This window comes from Tenrec ecaudatus, chromosome X (assembly GCF_050624435.1).
Source record: "Tenrec ecaudatus isolate mTenEca1 chromosome X, mTenEca1.hap1, whole genome shotgun sequence".
NCBI lineage: Eukaryota > Metazoa > Chordata > Mammalia > Afrosoricida > Tenrecidae > Tenrec > Tenrec ecaudatus.
This window is the reverse complement of record NC_134548.1, coordinates 166,184,278-166,196,534: the sequence shown is the minus strand read 5'-3', so window position 1 is coordinate 166,196,534 and position 12,257 is coordinate 166,184,278. Positions and strand designations below refer to the sequence as shown.

The 12,257-nt window shown below is 45.1% G+C and overlaps 1 pseudogene; it reads right to left on the bottom strand.

The window, feature by feature from the left end:
- Positions 1–10,027: 10,027 nt before the first annotated feature.
- LOC142433844 (stress-induced-phosphoprotein 1-like) lies at positions 10,028–11,794 on the bottom strand (annotated as a pseudogene).
- Positions 11,795–12,257: the final 463 nt, after the last annotated feature.

Here is a 12,257-nt window from a genome sequence, read left to right as displayed (position 1 = left end):
TTTCTTAAGCCAATTTCCTTGGTTCGTTGTGTGCACTGAGATTGTTGTCTCAGAGACATTATGGTATTGTATTTGTATTTAATTGGAGGTTGTATGTTGGTGTGCTTTGTCTAGTTTTTTTCATTTGATTTATTTTTTCTTGATTTATTTGTCCAATTAAGGTGAGTGTACTACTCTGCACATTAGCTTGGCAGCACTTAGTCATAATTAATTGGGGGTGCAGAAATGGGTGGTGGTACTCATTCAGTGGATGGGGCTACAAACGTTGTAGGTATGGCTCGGCAATGTGAGTGGAGTTGATGTTTGCCACTGGGTAGGACAAAAAGAATAGAAAAACAAGAAAGGAGAAGAAAAATACACACAATAGCAAACAGCAAAAAAAGACAAAGATAAAAAGGGAAGGGGAAAACAAACAACAATAAAAAGACATGCAAAACCTAGGATGAGAAAAAATAAAAGAGAAAATAAGACAAAAGATAAGAGAGAGAGAAAAGTGAAAATCAATAATTGAAAGTCAAGGGAAGGGTACGAAAAATGGAAAAATGCAAATAAAGTAAAAGCAAAGAATGCTGCAGCATGGGGAGGCAGAGTGCCTAATCTTGGATGGGGTAATTTTCTGGCCTGAGGAAGCAGAGTGGATGACTTCAAACACGAGGAGGCAAGCACCCGATACCCAATGCATGAGGGCAAGACTCTATCCTTAGGGGGAATATGAGCAGTGTGTAGAGGGGTGTCACAGCCTCTGAGTGGTTTTGGGTGTTGTATGGTCACACTTCTGGTCACCAGGAGGCTGTGGGGAATAAATCAACAATTGTACATTTCTGATTACTTGACACCAGTATTGGTGTTTTCTCGGGTGAACAGATTATCAGGAGCCTGTCCCAATTAGAACACTGCTTGCAAAAACGCAAAATGGAAGTGCTGTGCCAATGATGAGCGCATTATAGAACTTCCATGCAAGACGGTGAACTACATTGCAAAACACTGAGCCACATTACAAAAACCAACACAATAAACTCCATTTTTCATGAAGAAATAAAGTGACACTCCGGCCTAACCCAAGTATGGACTATCGCCAAGAACAAACAGATGGTCAGGAGAGCCACTCCTCTAAATTCTGGGGAATCATGATAGGATTTGGCTGATGCCAAAGAGCCAGCTAAGTTGCCGAAATTGTGGGGAGCCCCGATAAGACTTGACTGGACTTGCACATTCATGGTGTCAAAGGGCCAGCCAAGCTGTCCTTTTAAACCTGGGTAGAGACACTGACTTTTCAGAGAGCTAGGAAACAAGGAGACATCAACTCTGGCTCTCTCCAACTCTACCCGGGGTGAGTACATCAATGAAGGCAATGCTTATGGGGACTATGATGCTGAAAGAATAATATTTGTGAAGATTGCTGCTATCATGCCCTTATGCTCATACTTGCCCTGATATTCTTATACTTAGTAGTTTAATTTTAAGATTATTAGATTGTTTGATGTGTGTTTGCAGTGAATAAACTGAGCATTCGAAAATGTCTAAAAGTGGTAAGTAATTATTGATCGCGCCGCTCGTGACATAAAGGCGTAGTCAGCATTTTTGCCTTGTAATTCGGACCTAGAGATCAAGCCTCTCCGGACTGAGACTCACGGGATGTGACCCGCCGAGGGGAGGGGCCTCTGAGACTGAAAGGTCGCTGGTGGCTGCACTCCATCCAGAAGATGTCTGATTCCAGTGGCACCCAACCCGGGGAGCGATGCCCAAGTCGAGCAGTTGTCACCCGGGCACAGAGGACCAGCAAACTCATAGGGGAACATCGAGTCCGAGAAATCGGCGCTGCTGGCGGGGGTTATTCGCCAACTGTAGTACTAAGAGGAGCTGGAAATAACTGCCTCTCCCCGAAAGGGGTGCGACGATGAGGTCAGTTTCTCATGCCTGTGTGTGTGGACCCGGTCAATGAGGTATAAAATTGAAGCGAAAATCCATTACTACCAGCACACCACTAGGCCAATGCCACCAAACAATCTAATACTATTATATCACTTTTTGAGGAAATTACAGAAGTGGTTGTGGATTCTAAATCTGTACAACCATGTTTTCCATGTTTAAAAAAGATAAACCTCAGGACCTGCCTCTTGGCAGCCCATGGGGCGAAGTGAAGCAAGCACTTAAGGATTAGAGCGCTTGCAAGCCCAGATCTTTGGAAATAGACTTAAGAAGCCCTAGGAATGTCAAACCGGTGGTTGAAAGAGCTGAAGCTAAGGGAGTGCCATCCTGTTTACTACAGGCTGGTGACCAATTGCACAGTGACCTACAAAAAGGAACGGAACTAGTCCCCCAGCACTCGCCAAGGCTGAGCCTAGGTTATAACCACCCCTTTAAAGACTCAACCCCTGGAGAGACAAGAGAATGTAGCCCAAACACTGTCACAAAGTGAAGAAAAACCTAGACCGCTGGGGAAATCCAAGCAGACAGGAAGAGAGGCTAACAGAAGTGTCAGAATATGCCAGACAAGAGTATGTCAAGATGAGACGGGAGGTAGCTCAGAAAGAACAAACAGACATAGACCGGCTCGTTACTCTTTGGGACAAAGGAGCAAGCACAATACAACTTGCTAGAAGAGAGTTATTGAACATTATTTCTATTTGTGAGAGTCATGAGGCAAAAGACACTTTGAGGAGTTATTGGGAAATTTACTGGCAGGATGTGGGTTCCCTATGGTCCTGGGTGAGCCTGGCCTACCGCAAGGTAGAGCCATACTTAGATGTGTCACGGTATACCGAGAAATTAAGGTGGCATACTCCCAAAGAAGGGACACAGGTATTCAGGAAACTAGCCCTGCTTAAAATGCTGTATGATGATACTATACAGACTCCCACAGCGGCCCCTGCCGATGAAGGCATTACACGGGGCTTTCTCACAGGTGCACCTGAGAAGTTAAAATTAATCTATGCTCTGCCTTGCAAGGATGCATAACAGTGGGAGAAACAATGAGAGTGCTGCAGCTTCATAAAGACCCGGGTCTAGGACAGCCGAAACTGTCCTTTTGGGCACAAAGAACAAACCCACCGGTGGGAATTCAGAGGGGTGGTCCTCAGAAAACTCCACGATGTAAGCCCATATATAACACACAGCCACCACGAAGGCCACCCGATTTTAGTAATGGACCTGGGACCTACAATAATTCTAGGAAGCCTCCACCTCCAAAAAACGGGGGAGGCCCCCAGGGGAAACCCTGGGGAAACAAGGGGCCAGGGGGTGGACGGACTCAAGGGTTCCAAACTGGCCAATCGGCACCCTGGAGATCCAGAAACCCAAGCCATCAGGGCTACAGGTCAAAGCAGCAGCCAAGGAGATAAAGTGGGCTTACGGGATAACAAAATCTACCCAAGGAACAAACCCTGTGTACATTGGGTGTTCCCAGATAATACACCATACATAAACTTACATGATAGGGGGAAACGAATATTTGGGTACATTTCTTATTGACACGGGCTCTCAAATTAGTACAATAAACAGGAGAGCTAAGGGGAAAGAACAGGTAGATATCAGAGGAATTACAGGAAATGTGTGATAGTTTGTTATATATCAGATAGAATTTGTAGAATATATAACAAAGACATTAAAGGGCAAATAGCTGGAGGGTTAGGATGACCAAATATTGTAGAAATGGATATTATACCTAAAATATTTCCAGAATGCATTAAAAACAAAAGGATCAAACAAGTTACAATCATGTTAAGTGAACCCCAAACCACCCCTGTTGTAATTCCAAAACCCCAAGGCTTAGTCTGGGTCAAACTATACCCATTAAAAGGGGGCCACAGTGAGATCACACAAAAAGTTAAAGAACTAGAAAAGAAGCAATATTGAAACAACATACGACATTTAAATATAATTCTCCCACTTGGCCGGTTAAGAAACCAAATGGACAGTACAGACTAACCATAAATTACAGACAATTGCATGAGAAATCACCTAAAATTATAAGCAATCTGCCTGATTCATTGGAAAATATAACTTTGTTATTGGGTGAAATTATGCAGCCATAGACATGTCTGATATGTTCTTTGCCATATCCCTAGCACAAGAATGCCAGGAATATGCTTCCTTTACTTGAGAAGGCAACCAATACAGATTTTTAAGATTACCACAGGGATATCTTAACATCCCAGCAATAGCCCACACCACACTAGTCTCCCACATATCAAAACTATAAAACAACTAAAAAAATACCACTATATAAAAGACATATTACTAACCAACAGTTAGTTAATGCTCTACGAAACCAAGGATGGACAGTAAATGCGATAAAAAAAAAAATCCCGGTACAAGTGTGAAGTTTTTAGGCATAGAATGGAGCAGTACAGGACACAAGGTACCTGACAAATTTTTAGAAAATATGGACACTATACCTCAGTCAAAGAACAAAAAAGGATGCACAGAAATTAACAGGATTATTTGGATATTGGAAATCACACATCCCCTTTCTACAATGGCTATTGAGACCAATGTATAAAGTCACAAGAAAAAGTGAGGATTTTCATTGGGGAACAGAACAAAGAGAGGCTTTGAAACAAATAATACACTACATTAGAACTTTTCAAACGGTAGAAAGGCCAGGGGGATAAGATAAATTAAGGATAGATATCATAATGAAGAATGAATGCGCCATATGGTGGATATTAAAAAAGTCACCTGGAGATCCAAATTATAAACCATGTGGATTTTATATCCCGAGATTCCCATCTTCAAGAAGAAGATATAATTTAATAGAACAAGTCATACAAGCTGCCTACATGGCCACCCAACAGGCCGAACCTTGGATCAAAGATCGGGAACATGTGCTTAGGACACACATACCCATTGCAAAAACAAGTAGCCCTACCCCTGAACACATGAAAGGAGTGAGTCTGGATCCCAAACAGATTGCTCGGAGATGGTATCTCCAACAGCTCTCTATGAAGAACACAGGAGCCCCAAGTACGATCCCTGAAACCTTGGCAGAGTTTGAAGTAGAGCTCCCTATTAAAGATTTAAGAAAACCAGAATATCCCGACCCAAACATTGGGCAATGGGGTCCTGAGTTTGCTCCCGAACTCACAAATGCTTGGTTCACAGACAGATCCTCCAATGTGCGGAATCACAAGACACTATGGAAGGCAGCAGCGATCAGGGTGAAGGACAACAAACTCCTAACCAGAGAGGATAAGACTCAATCAGTGCAGCATGCTGAACTAATAGCAGTGCAATTGGAAATGATACACAGCGTAAAAGCAAACCAGAGTATGATCCACTTATTTTCCGACTCTTGGGCGGTCGCTAATGGCATTGCCTTTGATCAGGAAAATGGGCCATTAGAGATTTCAAAATCAATGGCCAAGAACTTTGGAATAGTGAAATCTGGAAAGAATTACATGTGATAAAGGATAGAATAACCATGTATCTATCTGCCCATCAGAAAAAAGGAAGACAGGTGGATGAATGGAATGGAGCAGATATCAAAACTCTCTGTGGTCACAAGAGGCAAGATATATATATATATATATATATATATATATATTCCAAAGCTAACCCCCCAGAACTAATTAAAAGTGAGGAGAAAGAATGCAGGACACCCGAAACAGAGAAAGTGATGGCCAAGAAGAAAGAGACACTATTAGGGGAATCCCAGATTGATATATTAAGCATACACGAGGTCTGGGGACATGCAGGGCCACATGCAGTATACAATTGGATGATAGAAAGCAATTTGAGGGTCACTGGGCACAAGGTAAAGGAAGGTATAACTAAATGCCCTACATGTATAGATAAAATATCTAAAATCGCTATGAGAAGAGAGGGACATATAAGAGAGGAGACCAGATTTAATCAATGCTTATAGGAGACTACATAGGGCCACTTATATTGAATCTGCAGCTCAGGGAGAGGGACATATCTGATCGGAGCACATGGGAGCAGATGAAGGCGGAGGAGGAGAGAGTGGAGCACATCCTGGCCCATTAGGCCTTGAGGACGATGTTCCTGATTAGAGCAACCAGTCCACAGAGAGGACCACTTGGACGGCCCCACTATGAGACATGACATCTCTCATGACCCAAAGCCTTACAGGGGACAACATTGGAGACACAGTGAGGGAATTGTGCCCAATCTGATCCCGTCACACAGAGGTAAAACACTAAGGGGGTGCAACAGAACAGCAAGAAAATGGAGGGCCAGGTCCCCAGGGAATGCTGAAGGTGGACTTTGGGGCCAGGGCGTGGTGCCCCAACAGACTGGACTGGAAAACACTCTGAAAGGCCAACAAACAGTCCTTGAACTAATTATAAGCTTTTCTTTCTTGTTGTGTTGTGTTTTGTTTTTGTCTTTTGTTGCTTGGTTTTGCTCTGTCTTGTTTTTGTGCATGTTATTATCTCCGCAGGTCTGTCTAAATAAGATAGGCTGGTGAACAACCTGGAGGAGAAAACAAGGGGACTGACAGTTCCAGGGGGACATGGGACAGGGGGAGGTGGGGGAAAAGGTAGTGGTGTTAACAAACTCAGGGACAAGGGAACAACAAGTGATCCACATTGGTGGTGAGGTGGGTGTAGGAGGCTTGGTTGAGTGTGATCAAGGATAATATAACCAAGAGGAAATACTGAAACCCAAATGAAGACTGAGCATGATAGTGGGACAAGAGGAAATTCAAAGGAAATAGAGGAAAGAGGTAGGAGGAAAGGGGCATTTCTAGAGGTCTAAATAAAGGCATGTACATATGTAAATATATTTATATATGAGGATGGGGAAATTGATGTATGTGCATCTATTTATAGGTTTAGTATTAACGTAGCAGAAGGACATTGGCCCTCCACTCAAGTACTCCCTCAATGCAAGAATACTTTTTTTCTATTAAATTGGCATTCTATGATGCTCACCTTCCCGAAACAACCGCTGAAGACAAAGCAGATGAATAGCAAATGTGGCGAAGAAAGCTGATGGTACCCAGCTATCAAAAGATATAGCATCTGGGGTTTTAAAAGCTTGAAGGTAAACAAGCGGCCATCTAACTCAGAAGCAACAAAGCCCACATGGAAGAAGCACACCAACCTGTGTGATAACGAGGTGTTGAAGGGATCAGGTATCAGGCATCATCAGAAAAAAAATTCATGTCATAGTTGATGGGGGGGGGGTGCGGAGTGGAGCCCCAAAACCCATTTGTAGGCCACTGCACATCACAAATGGGTCTCAAGAAGGAGATGATCCAGTCAGGGTGCAATGACATAGCAACAATGAAACAAACTACTTTCCTCTAGTTCCTAAATACTTCCTCCTCCCCCACTGTCATGATCCCATTTCTACCCTACAACTCTGGCTAGACCAGAGGATGTACACTGGTACAGATAGGAACTGGAAACACAGGGAATCCAGGGTGGATGATCCCTTCAGGGCCAGTGGTGTGAGCGTGATACTGGGAGGGTGGAGGGATGGTGGATTGGGGTAGTGGGGAAGAAGGGGGAAAATGAGGAGCTGATACCAGGGGCTTAGGTGAAGAGCAAATGTTTTGAGAATGATGAGGGCAATGAATGTACACATGTGCTTTACACAATTGATGTATGTATGGATTGTGATAAGAGTTTATGAACCCCTAATAAAATGATTAAAAAAACAACATCAAAATATGTGCAGCAATAAATAAGACTAAAATAGATTTTAAGTTGATGGATAGTTATAATGATTGGCAATGGTTTCCACAAACACCCCCTTTGCCTATAAATTGGAAACCCCCGAGGTATCCCATAGATATAATTGCTAGATATATAGCATGTGGTGATCTAAACAATTGGGAAGAAAAATGGAACAAAAATTATACCTGGGGAGTGCATAATACATTAACCAGATCAAATATATAAATACTACCAGAAATAACCCAGCCTGGAAATCAGTTTTATATTATGCTCACTGATGAAGGCAGGGAGAATATAAAAGAAAAAAATCAGGTACTCGGTATAAAGGATGAGGCTGGACAACCCTCATATTTAGTAGGCCTAACAAATGTGGATTCCAAATTACCAACCCATTATTGCTGGACCTGTGTATGTGGAGCCTTTGAGGAAATTCATGCCACCCCTCTTGTATTAAGCAGCAAGTTTGCATCTACCTATAGGAAAAACCCAAATTACCTGTCATGCTGAAGATTCCAAGATTGACTTATCTTCTGTTGTTCCCACATCCAAATTAAAACACCGAACATATCCATGGTGGAATGCTTGGGGTTTGAAAGCAATTTTAAAAGACAAGATGAATGGTCATATAAATATTCTGTTGATATTATGTGATGGATTACAATGTATGAATGAAAGCTGGACAATTAGGCATACTAAACTTGGAGAAAGGGAAGTGATATTACCCATGTGGATTGTGCAGATTTCGTAGGACACATGCTATGTATCCAGCAACAGCATCGAACCATGCAGAATATATAGAGGCTGTTTCAATCAGGCCCATTGCCTGATATCAGAACATTCTAGAAATTAATGGACTACTGGTAATACAAACCCACCACCATTTGTTTCAACAGCACCAGCTTCCCTGCCTATCTTTGACCAGCCAAAGCTGTTATATGCTAAACCCGAGTTGCTTAGAATTCAAAATACATTCAACATTGAGGATTTCAAGATAAAAAAAATCATATGCCCTGGCGTTTACCACATGCTAATAATGTCCAACTACCTGAAATCCCCAGGCAATCACTACCAGGGGGATCTAGAAAGCTCCTGTCTCTAGGCATGATTGCAGAGGCAATTTTTGGCATAGCAGATTTAGCATGGGATGCTGCCCAAGAGGCAGAAATCAAAGATTTAAGAATTAAGCTGTCCTGCCCCTCCCTCGAAAAGAATTTGTTCCAAAGGACGATATTGACTCTGCAGCTCCGGGAGATGGGCATATCTGATCAGAGCACACGGGAGCAGATGAAGGGGCAGGAGGAGAGAGTGGAACACAGCCTGGCCCACCAGGCCATGAGGATGATGTTCCTGAGTAGAGCAGCCAGTCCACAGAGAGAACAACATGGCTGGCCCCACTATGAGAAATGATGCCCCTCAGTGACCAAGGGCGATGCAGGGGACAGCACTGGAGACACAGTGTGGGAATTGCACCTGACATCCCACCACACCGAGGGAAAGCTCTGGGGGAGTGCAGCGGAACAGCAAGGGAATGGAGTGGCAAGGTCCCCAGGGAATGCTGAAAGTGGATTTTGGGGCCAGGGCGTGGTGTCCCAACAGACTGGACTGGAAAACGCTCCTAAGGGCCAGCAAACGATCCTTGAACAAACTACAAGCTTTTCTCTTGTGAAGTGTTTTGTTTTGTTCTTTGTCAGTGGTTTGTTTTTGTTGTTTTGTTGTCTGGTTGTACAATGTTGATTTGTTTTCCTCTGTCTTTTTTTCCTGCATGTTAGTGTCTCCACAGGTCTGTCTGAATAGGACAGGCTGGATGAATTATCAGGAGGAAAAACAACGGGACCGACAGTTCCGGGGGGACTTGGGGTGGGGGGGTAGGGGAGGTAAGGAAGTGGTGTTAACAAACACAGGGACAAGGGAACAACATGGGACCCCAAATGGTAGAGAGGGGGGAGTGGCAGGCCTGGTGGGGAATGATCAAGGTTAAGGTTGCATAGAGAAGAGGTATACTCTAGCCCAGGTGGCGATGAAGCATGGTAGTAGGGCAGGAGGAAAGTCAAGGGAGATGGAGGAAAGAGCTAGGAGTCAAAGGGCATTTATGGAGGTCTAGACAAATATGTACATGCAAATATATATAGGAGGATGGGGAAATCGATCTATGTGTCTATATTTATAGGTTAAGTATTAAGGTGGTGGAAGGACCTTGGGTCTCTACTCAAACACTCCCTCAATGCATGAATACTTTCTTTTATTAAATTGGAACTCTATGATGCTCACTCTTCCGACACAACGGCTGGAGCCAAAGGGGGTGAACAAGTAAATGTGGTGAAGAAAGCTGATGGTGGCCGGCTATCAAAAGAGATAGTGACTGGGGTCTTAAAGGCTTGTCATCAGTGAATAGCAATCAGACCCATGTCCATCAGCTTCTAGATCTTCTGTGCTGTTACAGGGTTCTTCAAGTGTCTGCGGAAGAGGAAGCCCAGTTAGAAACCTTGCTTGGTTGCTCAGTGGAGGCCCCCATCAAACTCCCTACTGGCTGCCAATGGACCCCCCCCCCCATCAGAGCCTTGACAGCCCTGAGGCAGCGTTACCCTCACAGCTAGTTACGTCCCCTGCTTCCAACAAATGCCCCACCCAGACTATTCTGGGCCCCCTCCCATGTATTTGCCTCGGAATGCTTTGGTTTGCTCATTACTCGCTGACTGCCTGGGGGTCCTTCTGCATCTGCACCTCCGGTTTGGCCATGGCCCTGAGCTTCACAGCCTTGGGACCAATCGTGGCCATTGTACTGGGATATCGTGCAGCGCTGCTAACCGTCTGCAGCCTCTTATAGTTGGAGTTCAGGTCCAGCGTCTTCTGACAGACGTCCAAAGGCTTTTGTGTAGTCCCCCACGGCCCGAGGGCGGCAGCTTTCTGCATGTAACCCTGGAGGAAAGTTGGTGCAGGCTGGACACATACCTCACAGCCCTTGAGCTCCAGCTGAACTCCAGGTGTTTGGTGTGGCATGCAGTGTGGTTGTCGTGGAGGGCCATCACGTGGGGTTTTGGTCACTGTGTGATTCCAGGTCTGGAAACCTTGGTTGCCTGTGTTCTTTCCCTCCAGAATCAGGTCAGGGTGCCTGTAGGTGGCCGCTCCTGCTCCTTCCGTACCTTCCCTGTCTGAGAGCATTTCTTGAGCACGCTGGGCCAGAGACGTGCTGTTGAAATGGATAGCATCTTGGTACTTTTCTTCGTGGAGAGAGCAGTTGCCAGTTGGCGTGTAATCGTGGGCCATCTGTCGGTCGCCTTCGTGGTATTCTCACCCCACTTTGATGGCTTTCTCACAAAGCTCCTGGCCCTTCTTGCCGTCACCTTCTCCCAGTACAGCGCGGCCTCCTTGGTTAGGCATGTCATGTGGCTGGGTCCAGGTCCTTGGCTCTGTCCTAGTGCTGAAAGGCCAACTTAAGCCCTTTCTTCTGGGAGGTGTCCTTTCCTTGCGGCTGCCTTGCTTTCAGTTGCTCTCAGGGAGATCTTGTTCCATGGGCTCTGGTTTGGGCTCGGTTGTGGTAGGCGGTGGTGGGGGCGTGGTGACCTCTTCTTCTTCCTCCAAGCTGCCCAGGTCGATGCCCAAGAGGACACTGAGCGAGGTCATGATGGGCAGGTCGTGCAGGTTCATGCCCAGGCCGGAGTGCTTGTTCCAGAGCTGCTCTATCAGCTCCTGGTGGAAGGGGTCTCTGAGCAGTGTCCTTGTCCTGGGATCTGCCTCCAGCTTCTGGTACAGGTTCGGCACGTTGAAAGGGCTCATGAACTTCCTCTCCGCCAGTCGGGCCTCCATGGTGTGCAGGCCCTCCTTGAGCTGAGGGTTTGGGGCTTCAAATATTCCTCCTAGGTACACTTGGCCTCCTCAAAATGTTTGGTTAAGAACTCCAGAGCAGCTGCTTTTCGTGAATAGCCCTTGTCCCATTCGGACTTTGAGTCGACAATCTCGCAGCTGTCCTTGTGGGCCTTCTGGGAATCCCATTTCTTGGCACAGGCGACGAACTGGTTGCTGTAGAGCAAGCACATGGTTCTGTGGGTCTAACTGGATGGCTTCTAAGTAGCACTTATAGCGCGTCCTTGATGTTCTCGGCGCTCAGGGCCGGAGTGCCTTTACTCCTTGAGCTCGTTCATCTGCTCCATAGCCCCGTCCAGAACCCCGTGGAATCGAGCCTGTCTGCTTCACATACTCCTATATTTCTTTCCACACAGGTGTGTTTGTTCTTCTGGCAGTCCCTTGTCATCTCCATATTCTATGTGCATCACTTCTTCTTATTTAGTGTCCGCCTTTCACATGCCTATGAAACAATTCGAAATATCATGGCTTGGGTCAGGTGCACTTCAGGCAGCCACGTGACAGCTTTGTGCTTCACCACTTTAAAGAGGGCCTATGCCGCAGACTTGCCCAAGGCTATACACCGTTTGATTTCTTGAACTCCTTCCATGAGCGTTGACTGTGAATACAAGCAAGATGAAATACTTGACATCTTCAATCTTTTTGGGTGTTTATTATATTACCTATTGGTCCACTTGTGAGGATTTCGGTCATTTTTACACTGAGTTGTAATCCATACCAAAGACTGCAATCCTTGATCTTCATCAATAA